The 17,624-nt window shown below is 42.7% G+C and overlaps 1 protein-coding gene across 4 annotated transcripts in view; it reads right to left on the reverse strand.

Annotated features, from left to right (window-relative positions):
• Window positions 1-17,624, reverse strand: part of DAB1 (DAB adaptor protein 1) — a 728,182-nt gene that overhangs the window by 601,231 nt on the left and 109,327 nt on the right. The window lies entirely within an intron of this gene.

A 17,624-nucleotide genomic window follows, 5' to 3' on the forward strand; every position in this document is an offset into this window, starting at 1 on the left:
TAGTTAAATCCTGGAATAGGCTTCTAAGGGAGGTTGTGGAATCCACATCGTTGGATGTTTTTAAGAACAGGTTGTGCACACGCCTATCAGAGTTTACTTGGTCTTGCCTCAGCACAAGGGCTGGACTTGATGACCTCTCGAGGTCTCTTCTAGCCGTACATTTCTATGATTCTATAATACTCTTTGCTGTTCCATTTTTTCCTGAAGGAGTTGGTGCACTCAGTGTGCTGGGCTTTGCAAGCTTGTTGCTCTGTCTGCTCAGCATGCTGCCTTTCAGCATGCTCCATCTGGCAGATCTATGTTGACATCCTTCTGCCACTGTGCGCTGCTAGATTTATAACAGTAACCTTCTCCCAACTCCATTCCTACCAGGACTTGCCCCAAGACAATGGACTAGCAAACTGCGATTCCCTCTTAACGTTGGAAGGGGAAGGAAAGATATTGGGGTTTTCTTTGCGGAGGCCAGTTTGCATGGTTTCTGCCTCGCATGTACATCAACTGTGCCACTAAAGCTTTTTACAACAAGCCTCAACACAGCGTTACTGTAAGGGTCTTGGATCCGCTCTACATCTAAATTTAACTTCTTAATTCTTTCCAGTAACATCAGAGGAGTGCTTTACGAAGAGCTAGAGTACATTTGCTCATTCGGACATCATTCATATGCCCATCATCCTCGCCCATCATATCATTGCCTTCTGAAGAGGCTTTTCTGTCTGTCTGCATTTCAGATTACGCCCGTTTTCATCCCAAATCTAATCCTCTAGCTCTGATAGCTCTTCACTCACCCTAGTCCCTCAACTATTGTGGCAGTCTGTTGATGTAATTTTTACTGACTTCAATCATCCTCATCTGAAATGCAGAGAACAAGAGAGGCTAAATCTTCACCTGGGTATGGGCTCTTCCAAAAATTGGCAATAAATTTCCTCAATATTACACCAGCTCATTTAAATTTTTAAGACTGTGTGGGGGTGTGGGAGGGTGGTCTATGTTAATATTAAAGTCATTTCTTTGTGTTTCTTTATTTTAAAGCACAAGTCTTTCCAAGTCACCTCATCCCTGTAGCACACAACACTCCAGCAAGATAGGGAAATATTTTTCTCCCCACGTAACTGAGGCATAGAGAGATTTTAGTGACTTACCCAAGATCACAAAAGAAGTCTGTGGCAGAGCTGGTAACTGAAGCCTGGCCTCATACATTCCAGACTAGTAGTGCCTTAACCATAAAGACAGTAGTGCATTAACCTCTCTCTATTAAAGTGAAGAGGGGTGCAGTATGAAAACCTACACAGACAGATTAGGGAGATGAACAGGAGGAGTCTGAAAATAACTATTAGATACACTAGGGATAACCAATGCACCCAATTCTGAGCTATGTGTCATTCACCTGTGGTTGAAAACTAGCTCTCTCTTGAGAGAGGGTGGCTGATGGTGAGCCTGATGCACTTTTTCTTCCTGGCAAGTGAAGGGATCTAGAAAGCCGGCCAAGTTCTCCCCACTGGCATTGTCAAGAAGCCGAGTAGAAGGGTAAGGGGATGAGGAGAAGGCGGGTATTGTAGTCCTTTCTTTAGCTCATGGAAGAATAGGGAGACATAGGCCTTCCCTAATACTGTGTAGGTAAAGGAGATGTTGCCATTGACTATGGCTTGCATAAGAATGGAAATAGCCTGTAAAATCTCTCTATTCATCATATTACAGAAAACATAGAATCATAGAAGATTAGGGTTGGAAGAGACCTCAAGAGGTCATCTAGTCCAATCCCCTGCTCAAAGCAGGACCAACTCCAACTAAGAGCCCAGGCTGGGCTCTGTCAAGCCTGACCTTAACAACCTCTAAGGAAGGAGATTCCACCACCTCCCTAGGTAACCCATTCCAGTGCTTCACCACCCTTCTATTGAAATAGTTTTTCCTAATATCCAACCTAAACCTCCCCCACTGCAACTTGAGACCATTGCTTCTTGTTCTGGCATCTGCCACCGAGAACAGTCGTGCTCCATCCTCTTTGGAACCCCCCTTCAGGTAGTTGAAGGCTGCTGTCAGAGCCCCACCTCGCTTCTCAGTGCTCATAACTGGCATGGTGATCTGAGTGGGCTCCATGCTTGCTGTGGTATGGCGTCTGCAGGAGAGCAGAGGGGCAACAGAAGTGCGATGATGTTTGCAGCCCTGTTGTACCGTCTGCTGCCAGCAGCACCCAGGATACAACAGCGGCGGCTGAGCTGAGCAGGCTGAACACTTGCCATGGTATGGCATCTGTATGGAAAAAGGGTGCGAAACGATTGTCTGATGTTGCTCTCACAGAGGGAGGGGCAACTGATGACATGTAACCAAAATCACCTACGACAATGTTTTTTCCCTATCAGGCAGTGGAAGCTCAACCCAGAATTCTAATGGGTGGTGGATACTGTGGGATAGCTACCCACAGTGCAACGCTCTGAAAGTCGATGCTAGCCTCAGTACTGTGGATGCACTCCGCTGACCTAATACAACTTAATGCACTTAGTGGGGACAAACAATCCACTGTATAAAATCGCTTCCTAAAAAATGGGCTTCTATATATTAGACTTAATTTCGTAGTGTAGACATACCCTTAGAGTGATTTAACGTAGCTAAATCAAAGGCAACGTTTTACATTTTAAACACACAAACCCTATATAGTTACAGGAAGTTTTAAACAATTAGTGAGTAACATCTGAGAACTAAAAAGCTGTTTCTGAAATCAGCTGCTCTTAAACTAAGTAATGAAAAACCTACTTACACTGTTAGCCAGTCAAAGAGATAGCAGTGACCTTAATTTGCCATTGAGATCTTTGATGAAATAAATATTTTCCTCAATATCTTAGAAGTACAGGATACTTGCCTAACGAGCTAGAGGGCTCAAGCCCACAGGTGCCACATTAATTCCAAAGGAGTATTTAATAAAGATGACCATAATTATCTAGCCCAGGCATCTGAAGAATTAACAAGCCTTGATAATGAAGGAAGTTAGAAAGGAAAGAGAAATTAATGGTCTCATCTATACACTGAAAAATAATCACTATAGAGACAGATTTTGTTTGTTCATCTCTGGCATTTCTGAAGTCTTCTGTCTGTTAAAATGCCAGATGTTCACACGTTGTTATTATTGTCAATGACATTAATTGGGAAAAAGAGAGAAAGTTAATCCAATTTAATTCCCAAAACTAGGCAGATATATATAAGAACACAATAATGGAAGGATACAACCAGGACAGACATCCCATAATTTGTCAAGCTGTGAATTTTATATATGGTATGCACAATAATTCCAAGAGTGTCTGAACATCTCCCCATGCCATCCCCATACAGCAAATGTTTCATTTGACAGTGCAGAGAACAGCAAATAAATACTTAGGTGCCCCCAGAGTGGCCCTTTTGCACAGCTTCTCTTAATAACTGAGCTTTGTATAGACCACAGGTTTACTTGTGGTATAGATTTTCTTGATAGAAGAATTTTTACCTCCTCATTGGCAGAAAACTATTCGAGATTATTTTAAATTCTAAACACCAACAAAAATAAAAGCCACCATTACAGGAAGACCGAGTCTCCCTGCAAATATATGCAAATACCTGTGTATAACAAAGCAATTTACATGTGCCCAAAGCCTCAAAGTGAAGTATGTTCTTTGATCAAAGCTTATAATGGGATTTATCTGTAGGGCATAAAAACAATGTTTGCCTTAAAGAAAACAGCAGCGGCTTTCGATCACTGCAATGAGACCCTTCTTCCATTGTAGCATTGCTGTTTGCAATATTATTAAGGTTGTGTGAGCACTTCCATTATAATTCTCTATTTCCAGGGGCTTATAATTTGTTTGTAAAATCTCTCTGTAGACTTATACTTGGCACATAAGACCTTAGCCTGGGAGCTAAACATTTTTTTCTTAATCAAAACTTTTTTTTTTTAAACAAACCATTTGTTTGGTTTAAAATCACTGGCATCTGAGCTGAATTCTGTCAAGATTCTTTTTTGATTTAAAGCAGGGCTAAGCAGAAAACTTTCCGAATGCAATGTGAAAATAGCTTGCAAGTAACAAAAAACAACGCCCCCCCCCCCGCAATTCTTATGTTATATTTAAATTGCTGAACAATAGCTGACAAATAACTCACACACATATAAAATAGTCTGTTCAAAACTTCCTGACGGCAGCAAGATTTTCCTTCCTACTTCAGCCAATAAAGAGTCACTTAATGCTAAGTGAATGGTTTGAAGAAACCCAACAAGAACTACGAAACTCTGATAGCCTGGTACTGAGATCCCAAATGAAAATTCCATTCCACTAGAAAATGGAAGTCTTCAACTACACCTCTACCTCAATATGTTGTCCTTGGGAGCCAAAAAAATCTTACCGCGTTATAGGTGAAACCGTGTTATATTGAACTTGCTTTGATCCGAGTGCGCAGCCCCATCCCCCTGGAGCACTGGTTTACCACGTTATATCAGAATTCATGTTATATCAGGTCACGTTATATCGGGGCAGAGGTGTATTTTATCCAAACAATACAAAGAATTTGCAGAATCACTGAACTGGTAACACACACCAAACTCAAGCATTGCTTGCTGGTCATAAACATTTTAGCAAATGCAGGCAAACAAACAGTGTAACTGAGCACTGTTTCAAGCAGAGCAGGGCCAAATGTTAGAGGAAAGGACACAACATTAACAAAAATTTGACCCAAAACTAGGTCAAACTTGCAGGTAGCTGCTGTTACTTTAAGTATTTGCAAACCAATATGAAGCCAAATGGAAAGAATAGTTTGAAAACATTTTGGGCCAGATGCTGCAAACTTTCCACAGGCAAACACCCACCGAAGTCAAAGGGAGTTCCAAGCGTAGAGGGATCTTAAAATTGTAGGTACCCAATGGCATCCGTTTATTTTTATCTCTAGCAGAGTGTGTTCAGGGAAAATGACGTCCTCAGTTCAGTATTTACTAGATCTTATCACTTAATGCCACACTGCAGGAATATACACACCCATACATGCATACAAAAACCTTATAATGTATATGTGCAATGCTGACTTTTCTATTTCATTCACCATGAACAATAGAAGACAATAGGCCAAATTCTTCCCTAAGGATGCACCCTGTAAGATCACAGGACTTCATTCGTTATAGCCCAAGAGCAGAATTTTGTCCAGTAACCACAAGCCGTTTCACTAGCATAACAGCTGCATTTTGTATGTTATGGGTGTTATTATATATGGTGAGTTTCAGCTATCACTTACTTAACTATGCTTTACAACTGCTTCACATGCATACATAGACCGCTTAGAGACAGGAAGGAATAATTGCATATGCATAAGTACCTCAATCGGCAATTAATTGCTGTATGGTAAAATAGCAATAATGAATAGAATTCATTTTCATTTTAATACTGTGAGAGACACATATTAAGTACACTCGTATGTGTACATCAGTAACAAATAGCACTTGGCTTTACATCTGCCACTTATTGATTATTACATCAGATATTCAAAAGCTCAACTCTTGTAATAAAGAAAGAGAGAAAGAGGGAGGCCGTTTTTAAAAAATACCATTGCAATTACGTTAAAACGAGGATTAAATCCTAATAAGAAGAGAGAGTTGCTATTTTTTTATGCTCCTAGTCATCTTGAAGCACTGGCAACACGTAGAGTAATAGACTGTAATACTGTCATGCTGCTTCCCACCACTCAGGCATTCAAATAATTCAGCCATAACCTAGTTACAGATGAGTCTTCTGATGGCTCTGACACTTCCATTTTCACTTTCCCAGTTCTGATGTGTCTCATCATTAAAGCAACTCTACTCTGTAATTTTTGTTAAATGACTCCCAGTGACAGAGCCAAGGAAAATGACTCAACTTTTATTTTGACCTTATAAAACCATCTAATTGGCATGGGGCCTTCAGGCCACATTAGTTTCTACTGGATTGAAAGCTATACCCAGAGTCACAAAACTCTTGCACCTTATGTTCCAATGTAATTGGTTCATGCAGCAGTTTTAAAATTTTTCCACAGTTTGGTTTCTGGCAAATTAAAAGAAACTATTAACATACACTGAGTACTGCCGATGTTCTTCATATTGGCTTCAGAATGGTTAGAATATTTTGTTAGATTTAGGGCCTAGTGTTAATCATTTTAGGTAGAGAATGTGTTTGAACTGAATCTGTATTACTCCTAAATTAATGCATACAAGGAAAGCTGTTACCACAAAGATTTAGTACTTTTTAACCTTGAAACTGTGTCATATAATAGATATTGATTCATCTTTATTTTTACTGTATGGAAAAATGAAAAAAATACATCCACTGGTGAATTGTTATACAACAGAATTATAATATAGGTGATAACCATTTAAACAGTGTGGTGACACAGCACGTTTGCTTTAAAAGCTTACAAAAATCAATGATAATATTCATCATGGTTAGGCTCATTCTTTCTAATTAAAGAGACAATGTCAAAGACAGGTTTTCAATAGTTCAAGTTCTAATTCTTATGCCTCTCAATTGTCTGGAATATCCTTTTAGTACCAGCGGCAGAGAGTTCTGTGGCACCTTATAGACTAACAATCGTACTGGATATGAGCTTTCGTGGGTGAATACACACTTCGTCGGATGTATGTAGTACCAGTTAGTGGCAGAAGCTTAAAAAACGCCAGTCTATAATCATGTCCATATTCAAATAACAAATTTTGCATGTGTGTTTTCAACAGCACCAAAGTTGTTCTTGTGCTTTTAATTGTGTTTGTTACAGTACAAGAAACATAAAGATGGACGCAGCTAGTAAGGCCCAGTTTGTGTCTCTTCTCTAATGATCATTCTAAGCAGATACTAGGAGTGAAATTCTACCCTCATTGAAGTCAACAGCAAAGCTCCCCTTTATCCCATTGGAGCCAGGATTTCACTTTGTTTTCCTAAGTGAAAAGAGGCTATCCAGCATGCAGGGAAAGAGAGGGGAGTGTTTTCTAGCAAAGGATGCAAGGAGACAACAGGAGGAATAGCACAATGGGAACCATTACGAAGGAAAGTTGGCAGGAGCTCTATCTCAAAAGGAAGTACTTAGAAAGAAAATAGGGGTGTAGTGAAGAAATACAAGGAGGGGACAGTCAGGAGTGGAGGCACCAGGGGGATCTACAGAATGTTATAGGATTTTTTACTTTAAGCATTCACACAAGGCAAGCAGAAGATCTGTTCGAGTTTAGAAACCAGCCTTTTGCCTGGACAGACAGGGCAATCCCTGGGGGAGATCACCCTACATCCCTATTCTTCTACCGCCCCCACTGACGATATTGCCTACAATGACAGATATGTTCTAGATCCTGGCTTTTATAGAATACAATTAACCTTTATTCCCTTTCCTGGATAACAGGCATCTGGATGTAATAAAAAAGCCCTGTATATACCATAAAAAACCTGCAAAAAACTTGCACACTGTTAGGATATCCTTCCCTCATGCCTGCTGTCATTTAACCACGATAGAATATATGGTCTTTCAATACTTCCCTTTCATAGCCTTAGTCATTTTTCTTTCTTTTTTGAATCCCTCCCCCCCCCTTTTTTTTTTTGTTATTGAATGATGCATATTGAATAATGTATTCAAAGTGTGGGTGGGTGGGTGCGTGGGGTAAATATTACACCTCTGGCTTCTTGACATGATGCCTCGGCACATGGATGTACCATTGCATTGGCTTTTCTTGAAACCACATTGACTTGTGAGCTCAGATGTCATGGTGATGTGTGTGTTAAGAACACCTAGGTAGAACAGGTGGTCATCATTTGTATGGCATCCACGATCACTCAAAGGTCTCTGTAGGCATGGCCGCTTTACAAATATCCCCTCCACCTGAATTTTCAAATTATGTTTCTCCAGAATTATTAGCTGCATTATACCAAAATGAATATCGTTTTGTTATTTCCTTCCCACATTTTTAACCTGGATTTATTTGTCTTTTTTTCCTCTGGCCTCACTGAGGTTATTTGGGACCTTCCATTTTCTACCAGTTCTGCTCAAACTGCTACAAGTCACTGTCTACAATAAGAACAGGCCTCCTCTTTTCTTTGCTGTATGAGCCAGGCAATGCAGAGAAGTGCTCTCAATGCAAAAACAATTTTTTTCTCATAACTGTTACAGAAAAGAACACATGAGGGGACAACTTCCTCCTTCTGAAGAGGGACAGGCAATAGACTCAAATCAGTCACCAAACATTTTGGCACCCTCTACCCCATCTTCTCAGTATCTCCAATTTCTTCTCAAAAGGCAAGCAGCTCCCTGGAGAAAAGCAGCAACAGGGAAAGCTAAATGGGGTCAGCTCCACAGTCAGGAACCCCACTATTATGCGACCACATTCCAGGCTAATAGAAAGGGTGGGAACTCAAGAATCCCTCCTTCATCAGCTGTTTCCCTCATGCTCATGAGAGTGGCCGATGCTGTATCAGGAACTCTGGGATTTCAAAAGAGAAAAAGATTTTGCCACTGTCTTGTAATTTCTTTTATCATAAAGGGAAACCAAATAGTTTGCTTTGTAACCAATTAGCATCCCATATCATTTCACAGTAAAGCTGGACTAAATCATATGGTTTGCAGGCAGACACCTGATACAGACATTCACTAATGCACACTACTGACTGACAGCTCCCCCATGTGTATTACTGAATTTTGCAAATTAGCAAATAAACACAATAAAAACCTCAACAATAATGCACCACAAAACTTATTTCATTCACTTATTTGACAAGTGTAGTTTAGTTAATACTTCACAGTAAACAAGTAGGAGAATGATGATTTTGAAGAAAAAGGGGTTGGGGACGGCCTTGAGAGAGAGAGAGACTGGAAGACAGGGAACCTGGGTTTTATTCCCAGCCATACTGGAGATGTCTTGCAACATTTGGGCAAGTCCCTTAACCTTAGTGGGTATCCCCAACTGTAAAAAGGGGATACCACCACCCATCTGGCAGGGGTGTTGTGAGGGTAAATTCATAAGTACTTGTAATGTGCTAGGAGAGTAGGAAATGCTATTATTGTTGTCACATGTTCTACAGTATATTTTATAAATTATGAAAGCTCAGTAATATGAGGGCTCGCTACATTCATCTGCTCTTAAATCTCTGCTGAAAAGAGAGGAAAGACGGTGTGTGATTTATTAACTATGTGGATTAGAAAGGCTCTATTGTATTCCTTTTAAAGAGCGGAATTCTAATCTTTACCAGGTTATCATCAATAGCCATCCTTTGTGTTTCACACATTCATAGGAGCATAAAATAACTCCAAAACATACCGTCTCCATTAATTCAGAAAAGAAAGCAAACTGAGTTATCCCAAGGATTTCCTTTTAAAAAAATACAATTAAAAAGATTTCCCCCTATACATGATATTACATAACCGCCGCTTAAGCAAATCTACCCACCTTAGAATTTTATACTGCCGCCCATCACTGTCGCATCTGAGCACCTTCCATGGAAAATCAACAGCGAAGCCCTTAGTCTTCCTGAGGTCTCTGCCTCCCTTCCCTTTCATCAGGATAAAAAAACAGCTTGGGGTATTTGTGTTACAACCAGTCAAAACCAACAAAAACAATTGAGGTAAAACCAGGGTAAAGTTATCAAAATAGAGACCATCTGCCACTTCAGATATCAGGCAAATTAAAAAAAAGTGTAGTTCCTATCTGCAATATTTTTATGGAATAAAACTTTTAAAACACAGCAAAAGATCATGCCAACATGCATGTGAAATGTAGTTCGCTCCAAAACACCCGAGTTGGAACTAGACTCTTACTCTACAAATTCAGATCCAAATCATATGAGGACAATTTATCCAATGGGTTTGATTTATGAACTTCTTGAATCCTTTTTTCCCTATGGATTTGCGTATTTTTAATGCATCTTGTAGATATGCTATTAATGTTGGCATTATTTCTGAAATAGCGTCCATTGTCCTGTTGTATATTACAAAATGCCAAGCACATCATAGGTCTGTGCAACTTCTAGCTATTGGCACTTGAAGCAACTTATAAAACTCATTGCATCTTACTGGACACTGGCACAAAAATATCTGACCTAATAGAGCAAAGATGTATCCAAAAAGGCAAAGAATGGCAAGAAAAGTGTGTGATATTCTTCAACCTGCAAAAAAGTTTTATTGTAAGAATAAAGGGGGGTGTGTGTTCGTGACAGCATAAGCTCTGGGAATGAAAGCCAATATTTTAAAAAGGAAGAGTTGCACGTACTCTCAGGATAAAAAGAGAAAAAAGTCACATGTTGCTCAAGACAGTGAGTGGTATTCAAACAACCAGTTTCCCCCGCATTAACATGCTATTATGCCAGATGGGATGAATCCCTCCACTACAAATATTCTTTACCCAATGAATTACTCACAAATGACATGGGAATCTCAGGCTGGCAGATTTCTTGGGTGTATGGATACAGACTAACATGGCTGTTACTCTGAAATCTGAACGTACTTAGAATCATTAACAGGTCTCGCGTTGCTACCTCCTGCCACCTTCCCACAGAGGGAACATGTCCTGAAACAAATGGTACTAAGAGTTGAAACATGAAGGTCCAGTGAGATGTAAAGGGGAGCCAAGAGTTACTATTTTTCCAGGGGGCAGGGGGCAAATTCTCTGACTATGCACTGCTCTCTAAGACAAGAGCACTGACCAGAACACTGTACCCTCAAATAAGTTAGGGACTGGCAAAGCTGGACATGTAGTAGCTCACCAGACTACGTAAGTAGGGAGCCACGTTTCAGAGTGGTAGCCCTGTTAGTCTGTATCAGCAAAAAGAACGAGGAGTCCTTGTGGCACCTTAGAGACTAACAAATTTATCTGTATTTCTTCCCTCATCAACACCAGTACTATAGTTTATTTAGCTCCATATTACATACTTGTATTGACAAAATAAATTAATGTAGTACCATGACTGTCCTACCAATGGTAACAGCAAAATTTACATCAACATGCTCTCCTTTCTCCTCTTTCCACTTCTGTTCAGTCCAGCCTTCCTGCAGGAGACAAACCACTAAGATACTGAGAGTCTTCTTGCATGGTACTTACTGTAAACTCTGTAAATCCCACTTCACAGGCCTAAATGGAAGTTTTACTTTTTAAGATCTCCATTGCATTGCTGTAACCCTCTTAGCTGTATGAAAAAAGCCAAGGTGTGCATCTAGCTGGCACAATCTGCTGTACATGCCCTTTATATGCAACTGGTAGGTAGTGAACACGCTTTCTGTACCACATACCCCTAAAAGTGTTATTTCATATGCATTTAGTTATAAATCTAATGGACTTGCTGGCTGGGCACAATCAATGGTCCACCTAATTCTCTCTCCTGCCTTGCAGATGATTTATCTTGCTATTCAGCAAGGATACCCGACCAGGGACCTGATCCAATACTCAAGTCAGTCAGTCAAAGGAAAGCCTCCCATTGATTTTCACAGGCTTTGGATCAGGCCCCAAATTTGCTGAGTTCCAAGTATAAATCTATGGCATGGTTTTCTGTTTCCATCGAGTTGGACACAGCCGCTCCTTGTGACCAGGTTGTTTGATCAGCATTGACAGGTTGACAGATGAGCTTGAAAAGGCAGCTGTCAGTGGGATTGAGCTGAGCGCCATTTTGCACAAAGACCTTGAATACATCAGTGAAGCAGCATACATTGGTGTGATCAAATTAGACAAAACTAAGTTGCTAACTGTTTACATTAAGCAGCCTTCAACTCTGTATTACAACCAGCTCAGTATTAACCTATCCAGATAGGATATTGAGCAGGTGGCTAGTGCTAAATACTGGGGAAGCATCATAGACAGTGCTGGAGGATGCTCAAAAAATGTGGATGGAGATGACTGCTACTATAGAAGCATGTTCCAGGTCCATCAATGGACCCTGTGGAGCTGGTGTGGCAAAAAGCTTTCTATAAAGCTACAGACCTACAGAATCATACCAACTTTATTGCACGGCAGTGAAACGTGAGACTGAGGAAGGCTGAAGAAAAGGTCAATCCTGTGTTCAATTCTCATCATCTTTGTCAACTACTCCATGTCAAGATGTAAGACAAGATCAGCAATGAGGATATTCATAGCAGAACCCAGCAACTGCCTCCATCAACAATGGTTCAGGTTTGGTGGCTTTCTTGGTAGAGATATATTATTAGGATGGGAGACCAATTAAATAAAAGCATATTTAACAAGGAATACTGGGCAATCACAGGATCACAATAAGGTCACCAATGATGGGCATACTGAATATCCAGCCTAGCTAGAGATTGATACTAGAGGCATTCAATCGGTAGGAAGGCTACGTCCCTTTAGAATTTGCCTTGATTATGACGACGACGACAACGCAGAAGTCTAATTTTGACAGACTCATTTATGCTCCTACTTCATCGTGCAGTAAGCTATTACATATTCCAATTAGTTCTATTTCCTAAGCTCTAAATACTTTCAGACTAATCAGGAAGACAATTGATTCAAGGCATTAAATATTTGCTCACCACAAAGTATCCTAGGTACCTTAACTCACCAGAAGTCCACATGGCTGAGCATGCTAAGTGTGATACTGTTGATTACGCATGCATGTGGTTGTGTGTAGTAACAGAAAACAGACTGTGGTTGGGTAAGCAAAAGTTCACCCAAATAAGATTTTTTTCCCTTTCTGCCTTTGGCATGAAGGGTGAAATGAGAAGGTGCATAGAGTAAATATTGTGGAAATGTGTGTATTATTAACAGAGAATGCACAAATACAGTCTTCAGAGGACCTATCTTCACATTGCAATATTATGTTTATATTAAGGGACGACACAATGGGCAAATTTGCACCTGAGGAACCTTTGAGCATGTTTTACACACATTCGTGTGCAAGACATTACACATGCAAATGGGCTACTTGTGCCCTTACTTATTCTGCATGTGTAATGGTTGCAGGAAATGCTGGGAAATACAATTTGAGCTCCTAATTTTGGAAAAACTTCCCTGCTTATGGGAACAGAATATTTTTAATTAATGGTGTACTACACATGTATTATTGGAAGGTTGTTCTCTATAATGGTGTACTACACATGTATTATTGGAAGGTTGTTCTCTTCCATCGTACATGAACACCAGTAAAGGCTTTTATCACTCTTAAAACTGAGCTCCGTCCTAGCCCCTCAGTGAAATGCAACAGGTTGTGCAAGGTGTGTGTCAAAGTAACGGCCGCATCAAGCCTGTGAGTACATATCCTTCCAAATGTCAGATTTTCATGATCGCACACTACATTCTCTTGGGCTTCCTGCTGCATTTACAATAAATGCATAGTCCACAATAATTTTTAAGAGCATGCACTTTCAATTGCATAAATAATGCATGCGCCAACTAGGAACCATACACTTACTTGCTGCCTTGTGGGAGATCCATGTTTGATACACATGTGCTTTGGGACTGCAGGGTCTAAGCTTGTCACAGCAGTAGCAGTCTGGGATAAACAATCAGCTCAACATACAGAGACAGAATGCACAACGATCCCTTCATTAACATTAATGAGAGTTACACAGCGGAGTCCTCTCCTTGCACTGACTGTCAGGGAGGTGGCTAGCTCAGATCTCAATGGGAATAACCACAGAACAGTGCTGTGCAGTATACAAATGCAGCTATGAAAAAGCAGGCAACTCAAAAAAATGTTTGTGGAAAAATGGCCAATCTCACAAGAGTGGGTGAAGCACAAAGATCTCTCATTCTGCATTATTTTCACTCCCTATAGAGCTGACTAGACACCTCAGGAATGTTTGTGAAGTTTTCTACTGCCAAACTGAATGTGAAAACAGTGACTTGGGAGGAAAACTGTCAAATTCTGAGACATCATGGCCAGAAGCTTTCCCGCTGTTAGACAAAAGTGAAGATTAGTTTTCATAGCATCTCAGCTGATTTTTTCCTCATTGTAATATTACATTCTGCATTAGGACATCTGGTCCCACTGTGGGAAGGTGATAGAGACTAGCTGCATGAAGCCAGTTGGTTCAGGAATCCTGCTAGTTTTTCCACTGTTGCTTTGTTAGGGACTCACTGGAAGCCAAATGTCAAGCATCTTGCCATGCACAGATGTGTTAGGTATGAAAAATGGTTGTTTGTCACCTATTGCTCTGTGCAATTAATCAGACTGAAAGAGATGGGCACTAGTTAGTTTTAAAATGACATCAGTGCATGACTGTTGTTGTCAGATGCTACCAGTGTGGTGCTCTGCTCTGTTCAATGTCGGTATCACTTGGCTGCGTGCGTGCGTTCCCTCTTGTGTGCTGCCCCAGCTCTGCAGATAGCTGACACAGCAGACCCGAAGAGAACCCCCAATGACCACAGAGTCTAGTAAGGTACGAAGGCACGTCGGCCAGGTTTATTGTCGTATGGACACAATGATAGTTCCCCTAGATTGTTACTCCAGTAAAAGGCATACTACTACTATGTGCCCCTTGGCAATGGACTCTACTCAGTCAGTGGCAGGACTTTCCACTGCCCCCTCGGCTGGACAAAGACATCGCCCCAGGGATGCATTCTTATACACAGGTACAAACAAGTTACACATCACTCCTGACGTATTGAGGTGCAACCCTTCTAAGCAGCAAGGTACAAACCCTCTATGTAGTAAAGTGCCGCCTCTCACCTTGTACATGTTGGTTCTAACAAAACAACTTTATCCATCATATTACCCTTTTGCTCCCGTCATTGGGATGGGTTAGTCTGTTCCTTGTTATCTGTGTGGAGTTGTAGCGAGGGGGCTCCCTTCCCTCACGCTCCTGAGGCAGGGAGTAGGCCAGAAACCCTGCGGTCCCGGGCAGAGGCCTGGCCGCCTATCCCCGCCCCCTGGAAGTCAAGGGGCGGGACCGGAAGTTCAAGGCCCCCTCTGCCTGTCCCCGCCCCCAGGAAGTCAAGGGGCGGGACAGGAAGTATAAAGGCCCGGCCCCAGCCCTCAGTTAGGAGGAGGCTGCCGGAGAAGGCAGACGTGAGGGCCCGAGCTCCTGCCGAGCCTAGCTTACCCTGCGCCTGGTATCCGGAGGGGTACTGGCCTGACCTCCCCTGGGGCCAGTACCCAGAGCAGTCGGCGGAGCCCTCTGACGCCCAGCCTGGGGAGGACTGGACCGGACCGCCCGAACCCCGGTACCCGGAGGACTGGACCGGACCTCCCACCGCCGAGCCTGTGGAGGAACCCATGGTCTGGGAACCCGCGGACCACGCCGACGAAGGGCAGGTACCCAGGGAGGGGGATATTGGAAGTAGCCCGGGGGCGGCTGACTATAGTCAGGCCGCAGAGGAGCCTGAGCCCATGGCCATGTGTATCGGCCAGGATCCCCACTGACCACCCTGTTAGTGTGTTTCGGTGGGAGCCCTACGGATCGCCCTGTCAGTGCGTTTCGGTGCGGATCCCCACTGACCACCTTAGCGGCAACCGCCGCTACTAGGGCCCCGGGCTGGAACGCAGCGGAGTGGGTGGGTGGGCCTGCGTTCCCCCTGCCACCCGTACCCGGGTGGCAGTATCCCCCTTCCCCCAGAGCTATGGTTACTTATTGCTCTGCCCTGCTACCAAGGGCCAGAGCCCCTTGAACTACTTGTTGCTCTGCCCTGCTGCCAAGGGCCAGAGCCCCTAAACTGCTTACTGCTCGGCCCTGCTACCAAGGGCCAGAGCCGTCTGACTGTTTGCGGCCCCGCCCTGCTTGAGGGCGTGGCCTAGAGACTCGGTTACTGTTGCCTGAACTGCTCAGCCCCTGCTGAAGGGCCTGAGCCCAGACTCTGTGTGGCCTACGGGCTGCACCCCACTGGAGCGGGGTGAGCCGGCGTGGCTCCCCTCCCCACCCTGAAGGAGGGTTGAGCCCCGGTCACTCCCGACTACAGGAGTATACAAGTATGCGAATGTTCTGATATCTGGTGTTCAGTACCTTTTAAGTATGTCTCTTTCTGCAGCATCAGCCCTTTCCTTACCAGCCTCTGTGAGCAGGGCCTGCCTCTGGCTCACAGCTTAACTTTGCTTTATGTTAGCAAAGTCTTGACCTTACTTTAGTTTAGGACTCATACCAGGCCTCTGACACCAAGGTTTATATCTTAGGGCCTCCTCCTACTACAACTGTTTAACTTCCCTGGACAAATAGATCCCCTGGCCCAAAATGGCCTTCCTATTCATTTCCAGGTTCAAATAAACATACAATCTACACAGCTAATGTCACCGATAAAGTCACATGAAGTTTAAACACATTGTCTTCCAAAGAGAAGTAGCTGTCAGGCAATACCTCTGTTAACATGGACAGTCTGGCTCTGATCCTGCTAATACAGAGTTTAGATGAAAGAAATGCCAATGACTTCAATAGTTACTCTTAGTTTAAACAAACATAAGAGAGAGCAAAATCGGATCCATAATCTACGCTATGCCCGTGACTTCCCAGTTTGCCTTCTTCAGTCCATTTTTAATGCTTATTCTCACTAGTATACCATATTAGATCTAAAGGCCCTTGTATTACACAGGAACTTGCCTTACTTATTGTGAACAAATACTAAACCCACATTGCCAAAAAGCATATGCTTACCATTAGTTACAAGCTAGTTGTTATGATTTGAGATAGGTTAGAGCTAACATGTTTGGATATGGACTTGAAATTTCCCCAAAATTCTGGGGGTGTTCAGGTCTGGGGATTTAGGTCAGTTTATTATAGAGAAAAGAATCAATTGAAAAAAAATCTGACCGAAACTTCCAGAGCATTGGTAAGGATTTGGATCTGGGATTTTGGTTTTGGCTCAGTTCTAAATTACTCCCAGAGTAGGAACTGTCATGGGGTCACTTGCCACACTGGCACCTCCTGCTGGGCAGTCCGGGAATTAGCTCAGTCCCAGCAGGTGGGGCCTTGAGTGGTGGTGGCTCCACTGTCCTCGCCTCTGCTTCCAGACCCATTATAGCTTCTTCCTCTCTGCATTTGCTTCCTGGCACAGACTCTCCAGCCATGTCACCCTCCCCACTTCCTCTTTCACTCACGTATAAACCAAAACCTAGAAAGTGAGACTGAAATGGCACACAGGGTGTATATTAAAAAATACAAAGATGAATTTCATACACATTGCAACAGTGTGTGTAACAGCTTCAGGGACTCGGCGGCAAAGCACTATGAGCCGGCTCCAAGATCCTGTGATAAGAGTAAACTGAGCTCTTCAGCTCACAAATTGCATGTACAACAGTGAGGCATTATTGTACTTGGTGCAATCATTCCCATCCCAGATGAACAAGAGCAAACAAGTTCAAGGAATTCACATGAACTGTACAAATATTTGGAGTCAGACATGTGCCAGACACCAGCCCTTGGAATGTAGATTTTACAAACAACTGGAAATAACTACAACACAAGGTATATTGTACCTATCTATTAGTACAGGAATACAAGGGTTCATGGTCTATGTTACTATGGAGGTAACAATGGATACAACCACAAGGACTGATATTCTAGCTCAGGGGTGGGCAAACTTTTTGGGCTGAGGGCCACATCTGGGTGGGGAAATTGTATGCAGGGCAGGGGGTTGGGGTGCATGAGGGAGTACGGGGTGGGGGGGTGCGGTGTGCAGGAAGGGGCTCAGGACAGGGGGTTGGGGTACACAGGGGTGCAGGGTGCACCAGGGAGCTCAGGGCAGG

Source organism: Chelonoidis abingdonii, chromosome 7 (assembly GCF_003597395.2).
Source record: "Chelonoidis abingdonii isolate Lonesome George chromosome 7, CheloAbing_2.0, whole genome shotgun sequence".
In the NCBI taxonomy this organism is placed as follows: Eukaryota; Metazoa; Chordata; order Testudines; family Testudinidae; genus Chelonoidis; species Chelonoidis abingdonii.